Here is a 25130-nt window from a genome sequence, read left to right on the forward strand (position 1 = left end):
TCAGGGCTGCCGACAGTGGGGTTCGAACCTACTATCTCCCGAATACTGGATACTGGCCGCACTTAAGCGACTGCAGCTATCGAGCTCGGTAACTAAAAGAATGGTTGATCGACGAATGGTATGCTTTGACGTCTGTGTTCAGAGTAATCTCTCGCGAAACTATGTACGGTGACCGCTGATGTAAAGTATCTCAAAGGAAAATGGCTCCAAAATGGCTCCTCTTGTAGATATCAACAGCGTGGCATCAGAGTTAATAATTTTAAAACTTTCCTCCGGGCCGGACTTGAACCAGCGACCTATGGATGTCTGATATCTCTGCCAACTACAGTCCACCGCTCTACCAACTGAACTACCAGAGTGGCCAGGGAAGTATGCTGTGCGTAGTGCACAATAACCAGTCGTGTGACAGGTATATTGAATACACACTTTTAAAAAGTGGATTTCAAACCAGGATTAAAGATGACGTGTACCAGTTGTACCTAGAAGAAGTCTGGCCAACACCCGCTGTCGCAGATGCAAAAGACAGAAACTCTTAAACATGTCCTTGGCTTCTGCGTTCACCGGTGAAGCACTGCGAACCCTAATCAGCGAAAATTTGAGAAATAGAGGATACGTCGTGTGTGAAGGTATTTCCGCATAAGAAACTTTTTATTTTTTTACAATTTGCTTTACGTCGCACCTTACGGCAACGATGGGATCGGGGGGTCGGGGGATACAACTAGGAAGGATGACCAGTACCTCGCCCAGGTGGCTTCACCCGCTATGAGGGGGGATGGGAAGATGGGAAGCAGTTGTCCATGGCTTTGATCAACGTACATTACCATCATTACACAGTATGAAGTGGTGTAGTGGTTAGCGTGATTAGCTGCCAACCCCGGAGGCCCGGGTTCGATTCCTGGCTCTGCCACGAAATTTGAAAAGTGGTACGAGGGCTGGAACGGGGTCCACTCAGCCTCGGGAGGTCAACTGAGTAGAGGTGGGTTTGATTCCCACCTCAGCCATCCTGGAAGTGGTTTTCCGTGGTTTCCCACTTCTCCTCCAGGCGAATGCCGGGATGGTACCTAACTTAAGGCCACGGCCGCTTCCTTCCCTCTTCCTTGCCTATCCCTTCCACTCTTCCCATCCTTCCACAAGGCCCCTGTTCAGCATAGCAGGTGAGGCCGCCTGGGCGAGGTACTGGTCATACTCCCCAGTTGTATCCCCCGACCAAGAGTCTGAAGCTCCAGGACACTGCCCTTGAGGCGGTAGAGGTGGGATCCCTCGCTAAGTCCGAGGGAAAAACCGAACCTGGAGGGTAAACAGATGATGATGATGATGATGATGACACAGTATGAAAATGGGAAACCGAGGAAAACCATTTCTGGCTTGGAAAATATTCATTTTACTTTAATCAGTATTGAGATGGACGATCGTAAGTCAATTATTACATTATTTATTATTATTTACGTCCGCCTCTGTGGTGTAGTGGTTATTGTGATTAGTTGCCACCTCCGGAGGCTCCGGTACGATTCGATTTGAAAAAAGGGGTACGAGGGCGGGAACGGGCTCCATTCAAACTCGGGAGGTCAACTGAGTAGAGGGGGTTCGATTCCCACCTCAGTCATCCTCGAAGTGGTTCTCCGTTGTTTCCTACTTCTCCTCCAAGCAAATGCCGGGATGGTACCTAACTTAAGGCCACGGCCGCTTCCTTCCCATCTTCCCATCCCCCCTCATGGCAGGTGAGGCCGCGTGGGCGAGTACTGGTCATCCTTCCAAGTTGTATCCCCAAGACCCAAAGTTTCCCGCTCCAGGACAATGCCGTAGAGGTGGTAGAGGTGGGATCCCTCGCTGAGTCCGAGGGAAAAACCAACCCTGGAGGGTAAACAGGCTCTGTAGTACAACAGCATCTCCCTGTTCGACATGATCTAAGATGAAATAGTGCTGCATCCAAGTTATCATACGTCGACTTCTTTTCGTTTTGAGTGTAAGAAAGGGAGTACATCCCTAACTTTGCCAGAATAAATAAAACATATTAATATTATTTCGTCCGCCTCTGTGGTGTTGTGGTTAGTGTGATTACGTCCCACTAACTACTTTTTAAGGTCTTCGGAGACGCCGAGGTGCCGGAATTTAGTCCCGCACGAGTTCTTTTACCTACCAGTAGATCTACCGACACGGGGCTGTCGTATTTGAGCACCTTCAAATACTACCGGACTGAGCCAGGATTGAACCTGTCAAGTTGGGGTTGAAGGCCAGCGCCTTAACCGTCTGAGCCATTCAGCCCGACTACTAGTACTGGAAAAGAAAGAGAACCTATTCAAAGGAGATCGAAGTCTAATTTCCCCTTTCACTACGTGACTCTTCCATGTGATGACTAGATTTGACATTACATTACGTATTCATAGTTCGCTTTCAGAACGATCTCATAAGAGTTATAAGTTAACGGTAATTGTTCTGCACCGAAAAAGTGTTAAAATAAACAAAGAATGGATAAAATAAAATTTCCGGTACCGGGAATCGAACCCGAGCCTCCTGGGTGAGAGCCAGGTATCCTAGCCACTAGACCATACCGGACACACGGCAAGGTTGGGAAACAAGTCGAATGCTGAGTGCCGGGAGTTAAGGGCTAAAGCTATTTTTTTCTCTTTTCAAACGTACGATGGACCGCAAGAGATTTGTTTTGCTTGGTTCTTATAAGCGATCATTTAAACCTGCAAACCAGTTGGTGTATTCAACAAGTGTAGAGGCTATCTCAAAATACAAGCGTTGTTTCCGGTATGGTCTAGTGGCTAGGATACCTGGCTTTCACCCAGGAGGCTCGGGTTCGATTCCCGGTACCGGAAGAGGTTTTCGAAGTGACATATACTACTCTTACAAGATACATATTTTTACAAGTTGTTTTAGATCTCACAGACGCAACTAGGTCTTATGGCTACGGTGGGGCAGAAAAAGGCTAGGAGTGGAAAGGATGCGGCCGTGGCCTTAATTTAAAATCTGTTCGACATGGACATTTTTAGATCAGGAGCTATCAACTCAATTACAGGCCTAGGAGCGGTGAAGGTGATGTATCGAAAAGGTGAGGGGAATGGCGCCGGTGGCCTATAATAGGAACTGTCCCGACATTCGCCTTAGTGCAGGAAAACCATTCCCAAGACAGCCGTGGTGGCCGCTACCGCGGAAGCCGAGGTGAAGTAAAGCAACTTGGTGCCTTCAATACTTTATTGCATTTGATGTGTCTTAATGATACGATATCACAACTTGATGACGGACATGACTGTTGCATGCGTAACCATTTTCAACAATACAAAATCATCTGACCAATTGGAAATAGGCTTAGAAAGTGCCAACTTCAATTAATGAAATAATTTTACAAAAATGAAAAGTCTCGTTCAATGACTGTAATATTCTTGAAATAAATCAGGGATTCACTTAATGAATACAGAATTAATTGCCATAGCTTAGAAAGCTATAGTGTAGTAGCTCCAAACAGAAGAACTCCCGTCGGGGCCTGTCATGATATTTCGGTATCTCATCTCGTTCTTTGAAAAGCCAAAGGAAGAAAAAGAAAGCAGAAAATAAAACCTATCAGACGTTTGTCGATAAAGGCTACTTCTAGTGGCATTGACATGGTTACTACTGTTAACAAATGGATCCCCTTAGAAGGGCTTATTCCGAGTCATTTTTCTGAGTTTTCAGTAGACGAAATTATTAAAGCAGCAGAGCAATATGATGCAGATTGCACAGCAACAAGTGCTGAATTAGGAACGAAAATATCACTATGGTCCGCCTCTGTGATGTAGTGATTAGCGTGATTAGCTGCAACCCCCGGAGGCCCGGGTTCGATTGCCGGCCCTGCCACGAAATTTGAAGTGGTACGAGGGCTGGAACGGGGTCCACTCAGCCTCGGGAGGTCAACTGAGTAGAGGTGGGTTTGATTCCCACCTCAGCCATCCTGGAAGTGGTTTTCCGTGGTTTCCCACTTCTCCTCCAGGCGAATGCCGGGATGGTACCTAACTAAAGGCCACGGCCGCTTCCTTCCCTCTTCCTTGCCTATCCCTTCCACTCTTCCCATCCCTCCACAAGGCCCCTGTTCAGCATAGCAGGTGAGGCCGCCTGGGCGAGGTACTGGTCATACTCCCCAGTTGTATCCCCCGACCAAGAGTCTGAAGCTCCAGGACACTGCCCTTGAGGCGGTAGAGGTGGGATCCCTCAATGAGTCCGAGAGAAGAACCTACCCTGGAGGGTAAGCAGATAAAGAAGAAGAAGAGGAGCTTGACACATGTAAGCGAAAGCATTGCCAAAACTCAGCTAAGGGTACGAACATACCGAAGGTGCATCGCAGCTCGCGGTCGCGGTTTATATCGCGGTCGATGCCTCGATGTCACCTCCTAGTAACACAAACACGCAGTTTTAAATGGAACAGTTCATGTCAAAGATGCTCGCTTCCATTCACCATCGCGATTTACCAGGAGGTCTAGCGCGATGACAAGAGAGTTTGTGCTCCCATCGCTGTAGAACGGGAGGTATCGATGTAGGTTGCTCCTGATTGGCTTGTCCGGATTGAGATCACGTGATATATCCCCCCGTTCTAATGTCCTGGATCCAGGTGTTCACAGAGCCCGCGTGTGTATTTGTGTGGTAGTTATTGTACTTCACGGTATCAATTTTTGATTGTGCTTAGCTGCCACCCCCGGAGGCCCGGGTTCGATTCCCGGCTCTGCCACGAAATTTGAAAAGTGGTACGAGGGCTGGAACGGGGTCCACTCAGCCTCGGGAGGTCAACTGAGTAGAGGTGGGTTCGATTCCCAACTCAGCCATCCTTGAAGTGGTTTTCCGTGGTTTCCCACTTCTCCTCCAGGCAAATGTCGGGGTGGTACCTAACTTACGGCCACGGCCGCTTCCTTCCCAACCCCCCGCAAGGCCCCTGTTCAGCATAGCAGATGAGGTCGCTTGGGCGAGGGACTGGTCATCCTCCCTAGTTGTATCCCCCGACCCAATGTCTCATGCTCCAGGACAGTGCCCTTGAGGTGGTAGAGGTGGGATCCCTCGCCGAGTCGAAGGGAAAACCAACCCTTCAGGGTAAACAGATTAAGAAAGAATATCATATAATACATTCGCACATTTACTATCTTGTAAGCAACGAACTCCTCGGAGTGTACGGCTATATGGCAAAATGGTTGGCGTGCTGGCCATTGGTCATAGAGGTCATAGGTTCGATTCACGCTGGGGTCGGGGATTTTAACCTTAATTGGTTAATTTTGCTGGGACTGGGACTGGGTGTATGTGTGGTCTGCATCATCATTTCATCCTCATCACGACGCGCAGGTATCCTACGGGCTTCAAATCAAAAAGACCTGCATCTGGCTATCCGAACTTGTCCGTGGACTAAAAGTCATACGCCATTTCATTTTTTACCTCAGATTATTGGAAGAAAAGATTAGCTTCCTTCACCCATTGAATGAGGAGTATGTTTCCGTGATGTAGTGGTTATCACATCCGCCTAACACGCGGAAGGTCCCCGGTTCGATCCCGGGCGGAAACATTTATTATTACGTTGTATATCGCAGAAAGATAAGTAGCGGAAGCCTTGACTGAATTGTTAACACCACTTACGTTACCAGTCATCGAAAGTAAAGATATTAACGTATCACTTGGTCAGCACGTATCTGAAGTGACTTGAGAGAATATTAATTGTATGTCTCCTCGGTATTATAGTGGTCAGTTTCCCCGCCTGTCACGGGGGAGGGCGGGGTTCGAGTCTCCACCGTCGATGGGATCTTTTTATTCCCTGCTAATAATTACCAGTAATATTCAGAGGGACTTTAAAAATCCTCGACAAAATTGTTAGACGGACAGGGAAGAGTCAATCAATCAATAATAATAATAATAATAATAATAATGTTAATTTATTTACGTCCCACTAACTACTTTTACGGTTTTCGGAGACGCCGAGATGCCGGAATTTAGTCCCGCAGGAGTTATTTTAGTCCACCTCTGTGGTTTAGTGGTTAGTGGTTAGTGTGATTAATTTCCACCCCGGGAGGTCCGGGTTCGATTCCAGGCTCTGCCACGAAATTTGAAAAGTTGTAAGAGTGCTGGGATGGGGTCCACCCATCCTCGGGAGGTCAACTGAGTAGAGGTGGGTTCGATTCCCACCTCAGCTATCCTGGAAGTGGTTTTACGTGGTTTCGCACTTCTCCTCCAGGCAAATGCCGGGATGGTACCTAACTTAAGGCCACGGCCGCTTCCTTCCCTCTTCCTTGTCTATCCCTTCCAATCTTTCCGTCCCCCCGCAAGGCCACTATTCAGCATAGCAGATGAGGCGCCTGGGCGAGGTACTGTTCATCCTCCTCAGTTGTATACCCGACCCAATATCTCAGTCTCCAGGACACTGCCCTTGAGGGGGTAGAGGTGGGATACCTCGCTGAGTCCGAGGGAAAAACCGACCATGGAGGGTACCGTAAGCAGATTAAGAAAGATTTACCCTTAATGATTCTTTAGCTTTCTGATTCAGTCACATTCTCTTCCATAAATCTTGTCTCCTGAACGACTAGAATTTAGATTTCATGTTTATTTAACAATTTTTCCAGTTCTTTTTGTTTGCCAGTTTTTTGGCAGAGAATTTACATTCAGGATTTCTGCAAATAACTTCCTCTGAAATTTAATTCTGGAAGGATTCCAAGGATGCTCCGACGCATCCTCATTGCAGATGTTGGGACTCCCCAGAACCCGAGGTCCCGATGCATTGCATAGCGCAATGGTGGATTTCTCATTCGAGCTGCTATCTTGAAGAGGCCTATCCATTCTGCAATTGAAATTGTACATTTACAGGGTGGAAACCGAAATTCCAGGTTAAGATCGGATTGTTAGTCCGAGATTCCTCCTCCGCCTTGAAAACCGTTGACCAGTTTTCACCTGTAACCCTAGACAGGGGCCCTTTAACAGGGTGCTACCATCCGGAGCCAGATGGTCCCTGTTTATTTCACGAGGCTGATACTCCTCCCCCTGCTCCTTTCCCATCACTTGCAAGATGAGGCCTTGGGCTTGGGACCGGTATAGCGGAGTTACAATCTGTGCTATAAATAATGTCCGTCTCTGTGATGTAGTGGTTAGTGTGATTAGCTGCCCGGGTTCGATTCCCGGCTCAGCCACAAAATTTGAAAAGTGGTACGTGGGCTGGAACGGGGTCAACTCAGCCTCGGGAGGTCAAATGAGTAGAGGTGGGTTCGATTCCCACCTCAGCCATCCTGGAAGTGGTTTTCCGTGGTTTCCCACTTCTCCTCCAGGCAAATGCCGGGGTGATACCTAACTTAAGGCCACGGCCGCTTCCTTCCCTCTTCCTTGTCTATCCCTTCCAATCTTCCCATCCCCCGCAAGGACTCTGTTCAGCATAGCAGGTGAGGCCGCCCGGGCGAGGTACTGGTCATCATCCTCCCCAGTTGTATCCACGACCACATGTCTCACGCTCCAGGACACTGCCCTTGAGGCGGTAGAGGTGGGATCCCTCAATGAGTCCGAAGGAAGAACCAACCCTGGAGGGTAAGCAGATAAAGAAGAAGAAGAGGAGCTTGACACATGTAAGCGAAAGCATTGCCAGAACTCAGCTAGGGTCAACCCACGCTCCCAACTTCAGAGCCCTTCATTGGGGCCCGTTTTAATCGCCTCCTGCGACAGGCAGTGGATCCCGTGGCTGTCATTCTACCGCCCACACCCACAGGGTTATGCGAATTTGGAATTTTGTTGCTTATTCCATAGCAACACTGAGCATTGCTGACATGAAAATCCTGTTCAATCTTGTTAACTGGCGATGGTTTTTGTCTTAACGCGTAAAACACAGAGATGAGTGGCGGCAGATGAGACAAAGCATATCACAAAGAAACGCTATTGTTGATTTATTTCATGAGCTTTCGATATTGTAGGCCTTCACATCGATGGAATTACTACTGCGTACGAGCACAACAGCCTGCCTGAATATTGCCGACAAGTAGATGGGGATTCAGATATCTTTCTTCTTTAGCATGTCATTCCTCTCGTTCATAAATTTTCTGATTCTACTGGTACTTAACACATTGGTTCATCATAGTATTCCATATATTCGATCCCTCCTCTAAGGAGCTGATTGGAATGAGCGGTGTGCACAGCTAAAGGAATAATGGTAGGGGAGTGTTCACGGCTGTCTGCAGCCTAGTCATTCCAGCTCTGTAACTTTGGACTGTTAGAACGACCGCGTAGTACTGTGAGTTAAAAGTGAAAAAAGTGCGGTTTTTCATGTGATGGAGTATTTCATATGATAACATTGCTTCTGATCGCAACATTCCTTCTGACTTCATTGTAATGACCTATGTCAATTTCATTTACTTACTTACTTTACTCGTTTTCATTCCTCGCCGGGAGGGCGAGGCGGGCCCCTTAGAGCGTGACGCGCTCGCTCGGGCCGAGGGAAGCGAAGAGAACTGTGAGGAACAAGGAATGAGTGAGATGGGAAGAGTGATGTGACAAATTTAATGAGGTGGGCTACGGATTTGCAAATTTTAAGGGATTTTCGCTAGGATTGAAATTTAGAGAGGATTACTAGGATAGTATTGAAAGGTGAGGAGGTGCAAGGACGTAGTGAGATTATGAAGGGAAGATATTAAGTACCGGATGATATCGAGTGGCGGAGGTGGGTAATGAAAGAAGCTATATGGGTGAGGAGGTGGACCGACAGATTGACGAGGTGAGAAGTTGGCTGCCTGGGGGCGGCGGGGATAATTGTTGGTGGGATGTCTGGCAGAATTGGGGGGGGGGGGGTGGACGGTTCTACTCTATGACGTTTGCCAAATATGTAAGCTCCGTGGTCGATGAGGTGCTGAACATCTATGGCGCTCGGGACGTGGATGCGTACCATGAATGTTGGCCCTGTTGCATTTTTGATGCGGAAGACTCGGCGGACTGGGATGTCTTCAGCTTGTAGTTGATGAAGTATGGTCCTTTCGGAGAGAGCCGGGTCCACTCTACGGATGACACAGCTGGACATTCTGTGATAAGTTGTTGGTGGCTGCGAGGTCGATGATATTGCGGAAGCTGCTGTTCTGGGTGAAGCTGGCGAAGGCGGTGCGTCGACTGTAGTATTCGTTGTTCCAGGAAATACATAGTGATGTGGAGTGATGGGGGAAGTGAGGAGTGAAGAGGTCATTAGTGAAGGTGGGTGGCATGGGACAACTGTTGTAACAGCGATCTGGGAAGTACGGAGGGTAGATGTCGGAGTGGTCGATGTGACGGTGGTGGTCGTGGTGGTGGTAAAGGGAGTGGTGTAGAAATTTGACGAAGTCTGTAGTTGTGGTGGTCCCTGTGATGGCGTAGTTGTAGGCTCGGCTGTGGTATAGGCAGTTGGCTGGGCTGATGTAGTTGTTACCGGAACGTCTTCTACTCGATGGAGCCTGCCTTGGATATAAACACCATTATCAACAGCGTTCCAGAAGTGATCGGCAGATGGAGTACAGAGTAGCACATTAGTTGATGGTCCTGGGCCGGCGGAAGATCGTATGGCATGGTGAATGCCAATCGCACGGAGTTCTGCTTCAATTTCTTCTTCGAGGATAGCTGGATTGACATTCCTGGCGAGACAGACATTTAGAGTGGGGAGGCCGACTTCCATCTTGGTGTCAGCCTGATATGTTTTTTTGGGTTCGGCGAGGCAGCAAAGTTAGAGTTGGTGAGCCACCAGGCCGAAAACACAAAAAAAGTTAATTGGAGATGCGCAGAGAATAAGGCAGACAAGTTTCGAGTTGCGCGAGGTGTCTTGTGATGCAATTTCATTTGCGAAACCACAGAGACAGTGTTTCTGAGGATGAGACAGGTGGAGAGTGAGTGCCTGCCATTATAATGAAAACTGTCCAACTCGATTGTGACTGACAGTAGGCAAGAGGGCCTGCCATTACAATAAAATTTCCCTAACTCAGGCTTCACATGAGGAAAGGCATATGGTCACTTCCCCGTAACGTTAAGAGCTATGCAATTTAATACAATCCTACTCTCACCGTGCACATCACTTAACCTAGAATTCTGTATACAGTGTAGAATTCCGTAGCGAGGCACGGGTACTGCACCTAGTATATTATAAAATACATTCACACATTGACTATCGTGTAAGCAATGAATACTTCAAATTATGGCAAGAAAAGGTTAGCTCACTTCACTCAATGATTCGGCTCACTCGTACGAGTATGTTTCCGTGGTGTAGTGGTTATCACATCCGCCTAACACGCGGAAGGTCCTCGGTTCGATCCCGGGCGGAAACACTTATTTTTACGCTGTATTTCGCAGAAAGATAAGCAGCGTAAGGTCTTACTGAATTTATAACGCAACTTACGGTACCAGGCATCTAAAGTAAACATATTAACGTATCACTTGGTGAGCACGTAGCTGAAGTGACTTGAGAGAACGATGACGGCACGTATCCTCGGTAGTAGAGTGGTCAGTATCCCCGCCTGTCACTCGGGAGACAGGGATTCGAATCCCCGCGGGGAGGGGATTTTCTTATTCCCTGCTAATAATATTCAGAGCGACTTTAAAAAAATCGACAAAACTGTTAGATGGGCAGCGGGCAGTCAATCAATCATCAATGATCTGCATTTAGGGCTGTTCCCTATGATGATCTTCATTGTGGTAATCACATAAGTGGGATTGTAAATAAAGGTTACAGATCTCTTCAAATGCTTTTTTTTTTTTTTTTGCTATTTTGCTTTACGTCACACCGACACAGATAGGTCTTATGGCGACGATGGGATAGGAAAGTATTTAAGGTGCAGCCCCAGCATTTGCCTGGTGTGAAAATGGGAAACCACGGAAAAGCATCTTCAGGGCTGCGGACAGTGGGGTTCGAACCCACTATCTCCCGGATGCAAGCTCGCAGCTGCGCGCTCCTAACCGCACGGCCAACTCGTCCGGTCTTCAAATGGTTACGACCGAGCTCGATAGCTGCAGTCGCTTAAGTGCGGCCAGTATCCAGTAATCGGGAGATAGTGGGTTCGAGCCCGACTGTTGGCAGCCCTAAAGATGGTTTTCCGTGGTTTTCCATTTTCACACCAGGCAAATGCCGGGGCTGTACCTTAATTAAGCCCACGGCCTCTTCCTTCCACTTCCTAGGTCTTTCCTATCCCATCGTCGCTATAAGACATATCTCTGTCGGTGCGACCTGAAACAAATAGCAAATGATTACGAGATGAGTGTGTTCAGGGGTTGTAATGCGGGTGTAAAGTAGATGATAAGATCTCAGTTAGAGTATAGTTTTAGTATATCGAACTGGAAATGAACCAACGGAAAGCAGCACGATTTGTTCTGGGTGTTTTCCGACAAAATAGTGGATGGAGGCTAGGTTATGAACGAACTCGATGGAACACATAAACAGTGTTCCGTGGTGAAGTCGTGTGAGACGAGTGAAGGAGGATAGAATACTCGGTCGTGAAGGGTAAGAGAAGTATTTTTTTATTTTTTTATTTATTTATTTATTTATTTATTTATTTATTTATTTATTTATTTATTTATTTATTTATTTATTTATTTATGACACGTGTCTGTAACAGAGCTGCACTCAATTACAACAGACATTACAAAATATAGTACAATAATATACATTACAAAACAGAAAAAGATCACGAAAAATTAACAACATATTTTGAAAAATTATAATAAACAAATTTAGAAGAAAAATCACAAAAACAACAATAGGTTATATACAGATCAGGATTAAGTAATGCTGCAATTACTGGCTCCTGATTACATAAGTAGGAAGAGCTAAAACTTTATGTGCAAGCACACACACATGCGAACAGGTCAGGTACATGATTAAGAGTGTACAAGTAATATCTCGGAGTTTATAGACAATTAAATTCCATTTGGGTTATTGACAAAGATATAGGATAATGAATTCTATTTACTTTTTATAAGATGCTATTTGTTAAGGTTGTTGAAGTATATTCACTAAAGAAAATCACTAGACATTTTTTGAAGTCTGTTAGGGACATTGAGAGATTTATGTCGTGGTTTCTGAATAAGTCATTAAACGTACTACACATCTTTACTAATGGCGAATTTTTATGAATTAATATGTTGGATAAGGGATTGTAAAAGTACGTCCGATTACGCAAGTTAGATTTGCTTACGTTAAAATTTATTCTGGCTAGTAGATCACCACTATCTATAACGCCATTTATAATTTTGTGTAGAAACAGTTGTTGGTATAATTCTCGGAGAGCTGTTAATGAATTGTAGCTAAATTCTTCTAATAAGTGACTATATGATATTCTCAACCTATATGCTGACTAATTATGCTTCTTGTAATAAGTAAACCATAAGAATCTCTTCTGAACCTTTTTAATTTTATTTATATAAGATTTGTAATTTGGCATCCATATAACGGATGCAAATTCTAATTTTGACCTCACGAATGAGTTATAGAGAACACATAAAGTCTTAATGTTATTTATGTCCTTCCCGTTTCGTATGATAAAACCTAGTTGTTTCAGTGCTGTATTTACTATTATTTCAATATGTGCACTGAATGATAAGTTACTACTTCATTGTAACTCCTAAGTCATTTACGGACTCGACTCGTTTTAGATTCTGTCCGTTCATGAAGTATTCACACTGAAAAGGATCATTTGCCGTAGAATAAGTCATCACGAAGCATTTACTGATATTAAATGTGATTTTATTCTTGACGCTCCACATGTAGATATTCTCAATGTTCCTGCTTAGAGAAATACAGTCACTAACATGTGATATCACCTTGTACAACTTAAGATCGTCAGCAAACATGAGGCATTTAGAATTTAGGACATCAGGCAAATCATTTATAAATAACATAAGCAACAGTGGTCCTAAATTTGAACCTTGAGTTACACCTGAATTAACATTGAATACAAAATATTTGGTCTGATGATAGGTGACAAACTGATATCTGTTATATAAATAGGAGGAGATACGTTTTAGCATAGGATTGTTAAATCCAAATCCAGATAGTTTTCTAAGAAGCACACTGTGATCAATCTTGTCAAATGCTTTCTCGAAGTCCGTATAAATCACATAAACGGATTTATGACTGTTTAAAGCATTAGCCACATCTTGAACTACATTTGATAGTTTTGTGATAGTTGACGTACCAGGATAGAATCCATGCTGATAAGGTGAAATGTAGCTTTTAACATGATTAAAAATCCGGAAATAAATAATTGTTTCGAAAATTTTTACGAAGGCACGTATTATGGAAATGGGTCTGTAATTTTGTACATCTGAATGATCTCCGGCTTTATATATCAGGCATACCCTGGACATTTTCCACATTTCTGGGAACACACCTGTATCTATTATAAGATTAAATATGTAACATAATGGTTGCATTAATATATCTGAACAACCCTTTACTATGTAAGGAGGAATCCCATCTGGCCCACTTGATGTAGTAGATTTAAGTTTCTTTATAGCCTGAATATATTCCTTTTCACCTACATGTGACACTGAGAGTGAAGAGTTTGTTTTCATGGGATATCCCACCTCATAATTACCCTTGCAACTATTACTTACATACACCTTGCTGAAATATGTGGCAAAGCCATCAGCTATTTGCTTAGCGCTTCGCAAAGGTTCACCATTTAAAGTCATACCCCCGGGGTTTGATGTATTTTTCCGTTTATTTTTAATAACATTCCAAAATGATGATGGATGCATATTTAAAAGTTCTTCGGAACTTCTTTTGAACGTATTGTATGCATTTTCTATCAATGATTTTGAAAGCTTTCTCGTCCCTTTAAACATGATCTTATTGTATTCCGAATTCTGCATACGTTTCCGATAATATTCCTTTAACTTTACAGTTTCAATAATTTCCTTCGTAAACCAAGCTGGATACATCTTCCCGGTTTGTATTTTCATTTTTGGAACGATTTTGTCCAATATCTTGTCAAAAACATTATAGAAGTATTTTAAAGCTTCATTAGGAATTTTGATGTCTTTTAGATGATCCCAGTTTTCTCTTTCTAGCATTTTGTAAAGACTATGAAAGTCTGCTTTTGAGAAATTGTGCATAATTTTTCAGGGTTATTAATTTTCTTCGTTTATAACGTGTTTCAAAATCTATAAAGAGGGAAGGATGATGAAGTGTCCTTCCGTTGTGGTTTTTAACACAGTTCATTGATTTAAGATCGTGATAGGAGAGAAAGTTTGCTACAGCCCGGTAACAGGGACCTCCCTGCGTTAGGTCATATTGATTATCATATTGCCAGTAGGTTAAAATCTCCAGCTATTACCGGTACTATCCTATTAAACAATATCTGGACATTCATCGAATAGTTCGTAAATAGACAAGTATGTTTTCAGTTTAGAATTAGGCGGAAAATAAACTGTACTGATATAGTAAGTAAAGCCCACTGTGTACAATTTTATGACAATATGTTCTATATTTTCTCTTATGAACTCAATTCTATTAACGGTTAAATAATCCTTCTCAGCAATTAAAACTCCACCTGCTCTAGCAAACTTTCGATCCCATCTGTACACATTATATCTGTTATCAAAGAGCTCACCATCGTATACATTCTCCTTCAACCAGGTTTCTGTGAGGATGACATTGTCATATTCAGCTGATAATATGTTGTTATAAAATATATTTGTTTTTGTGTTTAGACCTCGCACATTTTGATAGTAGATTGAAATATATTTGCTACTAGACATACTGAAAAATAATTAAAAAGTAAATCTGATAGACATCGTAAATTTTATGATAAAGTGGCCAAGTCTTCAACTGACTTTACCGTACAAACACATCTATCATCCACTTGCTTTTTCAACTTAATTGCACCTGACCTGTCAACCCACACATACGCATAATTGTTTTCTTTCTTGATTTTTCTAGCTTCGGAGAACAACTTCCTTCTGAGTACTGTTAAACTATGGTTTACGTAAATAGGGTCTCTGAATGTGAATCCAATGTCTGCCGTGTTCAAATTCCTCTTCACCTTTCGTCGTTCCATAAAATTGTCCTTATCAATACGTCTAACAAATTTTACTACTATTCCAGCATTTTTCTGGTGTTGAGACTTATTCAGCCCATGACAGGTGTCGATCATTTGATCGTGGATGTCCAGATCCAGACTGCAACCCACCGTTTTAACAATATCAACTATGTTTTCATTCGCAACTTTCGGGATCCTATGAATTTCCACTGTGTTCCTTCTCCCATATTGTTCAAGATCATCGATCAGCACTGATGCATCAGCTAACTGTTTCTTGAGAAGAGAGTTTTCATTCTTGAGTTCCGTTATTGTCTTCGTGCAATTTTCGATCATCTGATATTGCTGTTCAACCAGAACAGCGTTCTCGTCTAGCTTCTCATGAGCTAGATTTAATGATTTTCCCAAGTCACCTTCAATAATTTTTGTTTGTTGTTGTAATTCCATCATAGTGTCCCGAACAGATGTTAAACTCTTCACCACACTGTTAATTTCCATCAGGAGATTGAAGATTTGCTCCAAGTTGGGAGTATCATTTGCTACACTTTCTTTGTCTGTGCACTTCGTTGTTAAGCATTTTTTACAATACCATTTCTGTTTAATAATTTTTGAAAGTTCACCTTCGGCCTTGAAGCCTGCACAAGTACTATGGAACCAACTGCTGCATAGCCCACACTTTATTTTTCCAACTGTATCCTGACGTAAGATGCTCTTAGAACACACAACGCACACACCCATAGTGTTGCCCTCTGTGGATGCCACGTACTCCTACTCTGATATCCTAGCGCTACTGGTGAAAGGGAGTGTTACTACGAGCGCGCACCAACACGGTGTAGGAGTTGGCCAACGAGCTAGAATAACATAGAGGGGCTGTATGCCAGACATCAGCGCTCCCTGCGGCAGCCATGTTAACGGTTGTCAAAACAAAGCGAGTTGGCGCGAGAACATAAGTTGATTTGACAGGGAGATTGTGCATGTCAATTTAAATTCGTAAGTTTTCTTAAGTTTAAAGAAATGAAAAGATAGATTCTGCTTTCAAGAATGCTAGCCATATGCTCAGCGTACGGTTGTACTAATAGAAGTAATAAAACAAAGGATATGTCGTATTTTTAGTAAGTATTACTGAATTAGTCCGCCTCTGTGGTGTAGTGGTTAGCGTGATTAGCTGCCACCCCCGGAGGTCCGGGTTTGATTCCCGGCTCTGCCACGAAATTTGAAAAGTGGTACGAGGGCTGGAACGGGGTCCACTCAGCCTCGGGAGGTCAACTGAGTAGAGGTGGGTTCGATTCCCACCTCAGTCATCCTCGAAGTGGTTTTCCGTGGTTTCCCACTTCACCTCCAGGCGAATGCCGGGATGGTACCTAACTTAAGGCCACGGCCGCTTCCTTCCCTCTTCCTTGTCTATCCCTTCCAATCATCCCATCCCCCACCAAGGCCCCTGTGCACCATAGCAGGTGAGGCCGCCTGGGCGAGGTACTGGTCATACTCCCCAATTGTATCCCCCGACCAAGAGTCTGAAGCTCCAGGACATTGCCCTTGAGGCGGTAGAGGTGGGATCCCTCGCTGAGTCCGAGGGAAAAGCCGAACCTGGAGGGTAACCAGATGATGATGATGATGATGATTACTGAATTATAGACGAGATCACTTTTTGTAATTTCTGTTAGTAATTAAATCCATTGTAATGATTACAGAGCGAAAGTGCTGATAGCCACGGTAATTATTTGTCGGATTATATTTCAGATTTCCTTTAAAGAACAAGGAATTAACGGAACAATTTGTTGTGAGGAAGAGATAAATGGCATCCCACGCAATACAGTCGCTTTCTGCCAGCTGTCATTTCTTGCTGGATACAGTACTTTTGCATCCATCTCTTGGCACAGGCCAGAGTAAAGTGTAGCTTTCACCGAAGTCCCAGTCAACATCCATGGCTGTGACAATATGGAAGTTGCTGGGGTATGGGTAGCACATGACTAGTGCATCTGAGTGTTATGAAAGGTGCCGCTCATAGGGTCAGTCGTGCTGCAATAGTACTTTCTGACCCAGTGAGGAAAGCAATGGCAAACTAACTCACTCCTCATCTTGCCTCGTACGCCTCATTTTGGTGCTGCCATTGGGTTTTGGGGTTTCCATATAACCGCATAACCTTGGGTGGTGCTATTTGAGGATCCAACCAGCCTCTGGGCTGATGACCTAACAGACAGACATGCTCTGTACATTTCGAAGATAAGTACATGTATGAAACAAATGACCAGCGGTGATTACTGGCAAATGCTGTTCCAACCCTATTTAATTTTCCTTCACATTTACAAACAAAGAAAATGGAGCGCCCACCGTCAAGAAAACGTATGCACGAAAAGTCACCCACCGGGCGAGTTGGCCGTGCGGTTAGGAGCGCGCAGTTATGAGCTTGCATCCGGGAGATAGTGCGTTCGAACTCCACTGTCGGCAGCCCTGAAGATGGTTTTCCGTGGTTTCCCATTTTCACACCAGGCAAATGCTGGGACTGTACCTTAATTAAGACCACGGCCGCTTCATTCCCAGTCCTAGCCCTTTCCTATCCCATCATCGCCATAAGACCTACCTGCGTCAGTGCGACATAAAGCAACAAAAATAAATAAATAAAAACCTATTTCGGTCAAACATACACCAAGCATGGTAAATACAGTATTTTACTGTTATTTGTGAAATTTATGCAGCCTTTATTGTAGATGTCAGTTACATTGATATTTAAAGCTAGCCTACACTTCATAATGGACAACTTTCAAGGTTACCTTTCAGCTAGTAACCCCAGAATTAGATTGCAATGGGAAAAAGTTATATGTCCCCTATATTATAATAAAGAATCACATTCAACAATTATAGTGGTACAGTTCATATGTCACTGTGCGACGATTTCGAACTACCCTACAATCATCTGATCGTGATGTTGGCCTCGTGCCGCAACATGATGAAGTGGCGGTATTCGCAGTCTATGATTTTTAACATACATACATCATCATTATAGAACGTTATACCTTTCAGCGTTCAGTCTTGCTGTAAGATTTCAGCTAACGGTCTTTAATCCTGCCCCTGTGATTGTAAAATACATATTTTATACACTTTTCGTCATCCAAAAGCCACACCCCGTTGCTTGTGTGACCACAGGAAACATGGCGGATATTCGTTCAATTAGCTTCACCCAGGCAGCGCTTCCGCCTCTCTATGTTATTATAGCTCGTTGGAGTTGGCAGTTCTGCACTCTAAAATTGTCTTTCACTTGTCACCGGTAACAAACACTCGAAACGGCATTGACTGGTTCTTAACAACAGTTTTAAATTGAATACTCTGTTATAAACAACAAGTAACACACTTTTGTAATTACAAAACTTACCTTGTCTTTGAAACTTATTTATAAGGTTAAGACGAGCCACCCTTCACCGCAGCGCTTTCTTCACTGTTAAACTTTCACAACTTTCAAGTCCACTCACTCACCCATACCAACCTTAGCAAGGTCTAGGTGACAACAGCTAGGTTCGGTGTTTGCCAATACAGCCTAAAGTTAAGATGTGTCGAACTAAATGTAGTTCTGCCACATACCGTTAAGTTTTCGAAGTTGCCCTATGGGAAAACGAATTGAATAACCATGACCTACTGCACATCCTCTGGACCCTTAAGTTGCATTGAACATAGCACCGGTATCTCTCTTTGAGTCTAACCATTCGTAAGGGTATAGTGGCATCACGCAAAAAGCCATTTGGTGACCTGTCTCCAGGAGTCTCTGCTTTGGGCATGGTGACTTGCTTGCTGTAAGCTCATCCTGGTCAAGATCTTGATCTGGTCCATCCATCGTAATGGTGCACGTCCTCTAGGTCTTCGGCCGTCGACTTTTACCTATATCAGTACGTTTACATGGGGATTGAGATCAATTTGAGTACACTTACCGTATTGAATACGATTCCGTTTAAATGTAGTAGGGCTATTTGAGTACCGGTACCGTGTTGAATCCGCCAGGCAACATCGACGCACACTATACGAACTATGCAGAATTGCAGTAAAATCGATATCACCTCTTAAAATTTAAAATGGCCAAATGCAGTAGAAGCCCAGGAGATAACTTTCAGTGTTGAAAGTATGTGTGGTATTCCAAATGTAATTGGTGCAATAGATGGAACGCACATTCCAATTTTACCTCCAACAGAAGGTTATCGTGATTTTGTGAATCGCAAAGGCTGGCTGTCTTAAAATATGATTGCAGTTGCTGATCATTTATACAGGTAAATATATTTACTGGCTTATTATATTTGTTATTTCAACAGAACTTTGATGCTGATGATTTCGTCAGAACAAACATGGAGTGTGCGCGCAGTCGTTTTCAATACGATCTCAGTACGATCCGCGTTTACATGGAACTCAATTCGAACTGAGTACGATACGATCCCAGATTTTACCGTATCGACCTTGAGACTCAATCCGAACTGAGTCCCCGTTTACATGGCGTTTTCAATACGGGAAGTGTACTCGGATCGATCTGAATCCTGCATGTACTGTATTATAAGTATTGCCATTGCCTCCTGTCTTCTGGCAATATGACCAAAATATCTGAGTTGTTTTTGGTTGATAAGAGTCGAAAGTCTTTGTTCTGATACCGAGCTGTTACAGGATCGATTGATTAGTCCATGGTATTCGCAGTAATCTCCTATAGCACCACATTTCTAGAGCATCAATCCTGCGGCGATCCGCCATCTTCATCGTCTAAGTTTCTGCTGCATAGGTCGCCATAGGGAAGATCAGAGTTCGAATGAGAGTGAACTTTGTCTTGGAAGTGATGGGACCAAGCTCGATAGCTGCAGTCATTTAAGTGCGGCCAGTATCCAGTAATCGGGAGATAGTGGGTTCGAACCCCACTGTCGGTAGCCCTGAATATGGTTTTCCGTGGTTTCCCATTTTCACACCAGGCAAATGCTAGGGCTGTACCTTAACTAAGGCCACGGCCGCTTAACTCCCATTTCTAGGTCTTTCCTATCTCATCGTCGCTTTAAGACATATCTGTGTCGGTGCGACGTAAAGAAAAATAGCAAACAAAAAAAAAGAACACAAGAAGTGATGGAGGTGTCCTTCCAGATGCGAGTAAGTTTTGCTTTTGAATTTCTCGCAATCGCAATGTGCTTACGGATCTCATGTTCATAGTCTCCAGTATTTGTGACAATAGATCTCAGTTACTCGAAGCGACTGACAACCTCATAATCAGCAATTCTTGTTATAGCAGGTCTGCTGTTATTAAAATGATCTACAGTCATCACTTTGGTCTTTTTATTGTTGATTTCAAGCCCATATTCCCTGCTTCGCTCGTTTAACCTCCGCATGATGTTTTCTAGTTCATGATCATGTGTTGCAATTATCACAGTGTCATCCGCATCTCTGAGATTGTTAATTTTCCTGCCACCAACTGTGATGCCGTCACTCCAATCCTCGAGAATCTCCCTCATAATGTACTCACTCTATACATTAAATGGGAGGGGTGAGAGAATGCAACCTTGTCGCACTCTAGCAGTAGTAGAAAAGATGTCTGAGAAGTTGCTATTAACTCTCACTGTCGCAGTGTTCGAAGAGTACTATTGTTGAATCAGGTACACTAAATGTCTCGGCGTCCCCATCTCGATGAGTATAGCCCAGAGCATTGACCATTTTACCTTGTCGAAGGCTTTCTTCTAGCCCACGAAGCACAGGAACATCTTGATATTGGACTCCCTTGTCTTTCCTATGAGCTGCTGGATGTTTAGGATCTGCTCGCGAGTTCGTTTGCCTGGAACAAATCCGGTTTGTTCCTCTGAGATTTGTGGAAGTAAAAAGGTCTTCAGCCGCTCGTTCAGCACCGTGAGTATGATTTTACTGGAATGGGAGATGAGTGCTATCGTTCGATAGTTTACACAGTCAAGTGGAGAACCTTTCTTGAACAGTGGTAAGAAGACGGAGTGGCACCACTGGTCCGGCCAATTTTCAAATGTCCATATCTTCTGACATAACTTGTGGAGGATGTCGACACCTAGGTCACCCATGTTGTTTAGGATTTCAGCAGTGATTCCATCTTGGCCTGGTGCTTTCCGGAGATTTTTTATTGCACGTTCCACTTCTTCTCTAAGGATCGTTGATTCAATGTCTGTTGGTTTATGGTGACCTGGCATTGGTTGTGGGTCATCAGTGAACAGCTTGATGCAGTATTCTCTCCATACTTTAGCGATGCCCGCTGAATTTGTGATGGTATTCCCTTGGTCGTCTTTAATAATCTGAGTCTTAGGCATAAAATCTCGTGCTAAGTATTTCACGTTGTCGTGCAGTTCTGCGCTGTGATTTTTGGTCACATGTGCCTCTAGTTCTGCACACAGTTTCTTGATATGTTCATTCTTGTCTGTTCTACAAGCGTGCTTGATATCTTCTTCTTCTTGTTCGGTTTACCCTCCAGGGTCGGTTTTTCCCTAGGACTTAGTGAAGAATCCTGCCTCTACCACCTCAAGGGCAGTGCCCTGGAGCTTCAGACTTTGGGTCGGGGGATACAACTGGGGAGAATGGCCAGTACCTCGCCCAGGCGGCCTCACCTGCTATGCTGAACAGGGGCCTTGTGGAGGGATGGGGGAGATTGGATGGGATAGGCAAGGAAGAGGGAAGGAAGGGGCCGTGGCCTTAAGTTAGGTACCATCCCGGCATTTGCCTGGAGGAGAAGTGGGAAACCACGGAAAACCACTTCGAGGATGGCTGAGGTGGGAATCGAACCCACCTCTACTCAGTTGACCTCCCGAGGCTGAGTGGACCCCGTTCCAGCCCTAGTACCACTTTTCAAATTTCGTGGCAGACCCGGGAATCGAACCCGGACCTCCGGGGGTGACAGCTAATCACGCTAACCACTGCACCACAGAGGCGGGCGTGTTTGATATCATTTTTAATTTTTTTTAGTCGTACTTGTTGTTCTAGATCTGTAACTGTGAGCCGAATGTTAAGTCTCATTTCAGCTAGTGCCGAAGTTTCGTCAGTCATCTAATGTTGTCGCTTCACTATGGTGTTCATCTTTGGACCTTGCTCGCTGCATCCGTGATCCATTCTTCAATTCTCTTCCAAGTCAGGTCACCATTTCCCGGGATAGATTAGGAAAAACAATACAGTTGACAAATGGGTTCGAAATCCACCACAAGGGATGATCCATCTCCAAAACTGTACTGTGGCTTCTCTCGTCGGTTGAATTATCCACTCCATCTCAGGTATACAGACACTAGAACTATTAATGCATTTTCAGACTGCGGCTGTGCGTAAATGGTCTCAATCCCTTCCTGTAGATCACATTCTTATGAACCCGGATCCATGGCTAAATGGTTAGCGCGCTGGCCTTTGGTCACAGGGGTCCCGGATCCGATTCTCGGCAGGGTCGGGAGTTTTAACCATCATTGGTTAATTTCTCTGGCAGGTCACCTACGGGAGTCACATCGAAAACTCTTTACCTGGCGAGCCGAACATATCCTCGGACACTCCCGGCACTAAAAGCCATACGCCGTTTCATTTTTTTTTTTTTTTTTTTACAATCTCATGAGCGAGTTAATCATTTGAAAAATTTTCTTTCTTTCTTAATTTGTTTTCCCTCCAGGATTGGTTTTTCCCTCGGACTCGGCGAGAAATCCCACCTCTACCGCTCGCCTCAAGGCCAGTGTCCTGGAGAGTGTGACTCGGATCGGGGAATACTACTGGGGAGGAGGACAATTACCTCGCCGAATAGGCCTCACCTGCTATTCTTAAGTTCGCCTGGAGGAGAAGTGGGATACCACGGAAAACCACTTCGAGGATGGCTGAGGAGGGAATCGAACCTCACTCTACTCATTCGCCCTCCCGAGGCTGAGTGGACCCCGTTCCAGCCCTCGTACCACTTTTTCAAATTTCGTGGCAGAGCCGGGAATCGAACCCGGGCCTCCCGCGGTGGCAGCTAATCACACTAACCATACACCAAAGACGCGGACTAAAAAATTTCCTCCGGGGCAAAAACAACCTAATGGATGTCTGACTTTCTTGCCGACTACATTCGACCGCTCCGCAAACTGCGCGTGCCAGAAGAGACAGTAAACCTAGACGGGTGAGTTAGAGAAACTAGTCCGGTGAACAACTCTCTCATAATAATAATAATAATAATAATAATAATAATAATAATAATAATAATAATAATAATAATAATAATAAACTTACTAAGCAATAAATACTTGCGGGAGAGATTAGCTCAGTCCACACAATGGACCTGCCAAATTGTACCGTTTCCGTGGTGTAGTGGATATCACATCCGCGTACACACGGAAGGTCCCTGGTTCGGTCGCGGGCGGAAATTTATACTTTTACCCTGTATATCTCAGAGTGAACAGCAACGTAAGGTCTTATTGAGCGTCTAACAACAGCTACGGTAACAATTGCCTTAAGTAACCGTTTGAAGGTCTCATTTGTGTGAGCACATAAGCTGACATGCGTTGAGAGAACACTCTTTACAGTGATCCTCGGTAGTGTAGTAGTCAGTATCCCCGCCTGTCACGCGGGTAGACCGGGGTTCGATTCCCCGCCGGGGAGGGCATTTTTATTCTCTGCTAATAGTTTACCAGGTGTACGCATAAGTCTTTTCCGGTTTCACTAAGAGATGGCGCCAGCGAACAGTACGCAGCGTATTAATTTGCCACACACGTCAGATTGTTCGTCTGACATGAACCTACCAAAACACAAAAGTTGAGTCCATCAAACACTAGCGTCTGTGTTGTATCGTTCAGTGATCATGTCGATGTTCTCTCTCTCTCTTCTCTCTCAATCTGGTTATCCTGCAGGGTCGGTTTTTCCCTCGGACTCAGCGCGGGATCCCACCTCTACCGCCTCAAGGGCAGTGTCCTGGAGTTATGTCGATGTTTATGCCTGAAAAAGAACATTTGCGGCACGCATTGCTTTTCTTATTTAATCAAAAGAGAAAGATTGTGGAAAGTCATTGTTTGCTGGTAGAAACATATGATGAACACACCCCAACGATTAGAACATGTGAAACCTGCTTTCGACAATTTAAACGCGGTGATTTCATTGTCGTCCGCCTCTGTGATGTAGTGGTTAGTGTGATTAGCTGCCACTCCCGGAGGCCCGGGTTCGATTCCCGGCTCTGCCACGAAATTTGAAAAGTGGTACGAGGGCTGGAACAGGGTTCACTCAGCCTCGGGAGGTCAACTGAGTAGAGCTGGGTTCGATTCCCACCTCAGCCATCCTGGAAGTGGTTTTCCGTGGTTTCCCACTTCTCCTCCAGGCAAATGCCGGGATGGTATCTAACATAAGGCCACGGCCACTTCCTTCCCTCTTCGTTGTCTATCCTTTCCAATCTTCCCATCCCCCCGCAAGGCCCCTGTTCAGCAGAGCAGGTGAGGCCGCCTGGGCGAGGTACTGGTCATCCTCCCCACTTGTATCCCTCTGTCGTGTACCGACCTCCCAGGGGCTCAAACCGGCGGACTGCCAGGTGGAAGGCAGCCGGGGTTCGCAGCCGAGTCTCGAGCTCAAGGTGTCAGAGGAGATTAATTAGTGTTAGAATGATGATCAATGACAGGAGACACCTTGTGGTATTAAGGTAATTGAATAATAATTATAGTCAGATTTAGTTACTGTAAGAAAAGGGAAATATTTCAAGAAGTTACATGTAGTGGAGAGAGCTTGCAAAGTGCGCTTACAAAAGTTGTTGACCAAGAGCGGAGACTTGTTGATCACAACAGGATATTTACTATGTATCAACAAACAAAGTTAGTATGCGGGCCAGGCGGCCCGCCTGGTGCCCGACAAAGGAACAAAGCCGAGTGCAAGGCCAGTCAGGGCCAGTACAGATGCACTTTAGGAAAACAGGGAAAGATGAGGACAAAGTAAGACAGAAGACAGTAGTGCCTAGGTGGCAGCACTTACTGTGACAACTATTGAGAATAGTTACTTGAGGGCGCTACGGACTGGATGAACAGTTTGGTAATGCCCGTAAGACCTAACCACTTGGTAGTGGGTGGGGAGCGAACTTTGAGTTTAGGAGAGGAGATATAACCCCTGGCCAAGATGGCGCGGGGCCTTCTCCCAGCGAGTAGTTCGTACTTGTCAGAACGAGATTCTTTTCGAGCATAGCCCAAGTGCCACAGGGCAAGATTCAGAGATACGCGTAGT

The 25130-nt window shown here is 44.6% G+C and overlaps 5 non-coding genes across 5 annotated transcripts; 3 read left to right on the forward strand and 2 right to left on the reverse strand.

Annotated features, from left to right (window-relative positions):
* Positions 1-268: 268 nt before the first annotated feature.
* Positions 269-359, reverse strand: TRNAY-GUA (transfer RNA tyrosine (anticodon GUA)). Its single transcript is given in 2 exon segments — positions 269-304; positions 323-359. It is a non-coding gene; the product is annotated as a tRNA-Tyr (tRNA).
* A 2122-nt stretch (positions 360-2481) lies between these two features.
* On the reverse strand, positions 2482-2553 carry TRNAE-CUC (transfer RNA glutamic acid (anticodon CUC)). The gene has a single exon. It is a non-coding gene; the product is annotated as a tRNA-Glu (tRNA).
* Positions 2554-2750: 197 nt separating this feature from the next.
* Positions 2751-2822, forward strand: TRNAE-UUC (transfer RNA glutamic acid (anticodon UUC)). Its single transcript has one exon. It is a non-coding gene; the product is annotated as a tRNA-Glu (tRNA).
* Positions 2823-5448: 2626 nt separating this feature from the next.
* TRNAV-AAC (transfer RNA valine (anticodon AAC)) lies at positions 5449-5521 on the forward strand. Its single transcript has one exon. It is a non-coding gene; the product is annotated as a tRNA-Val (tRNA).
* Positions 5522-10186: 4665 nt separating this feature from the next.
* On the forward strand, positions 10187-10259 carry TRNAV-AAC (transfer RNA valine (anticodon AAC)). Its single transcript has one exon. It is a non-coding gene; the product is annotated as a tRNA-Val (tRNA).
* The last annotated feature ends 14871 nt before the right edge of the window (positions 10260-25130 follow it).

Source organism: Anabrus simplex, chromosome 8 (assembly GCF_040414725.1).
Source record: "Anabrus simplex isolate iqAnaSimp1 chromosome 8, ASM4041472v1, whole genome shotgun sequence".
Classification (NCBI taxonomy): Eukaryota; Metazoa; Arthropoda; class Insecta; order Orthoptera; family Tettigoniidae; genus Anabrus; species Anabrus simplex.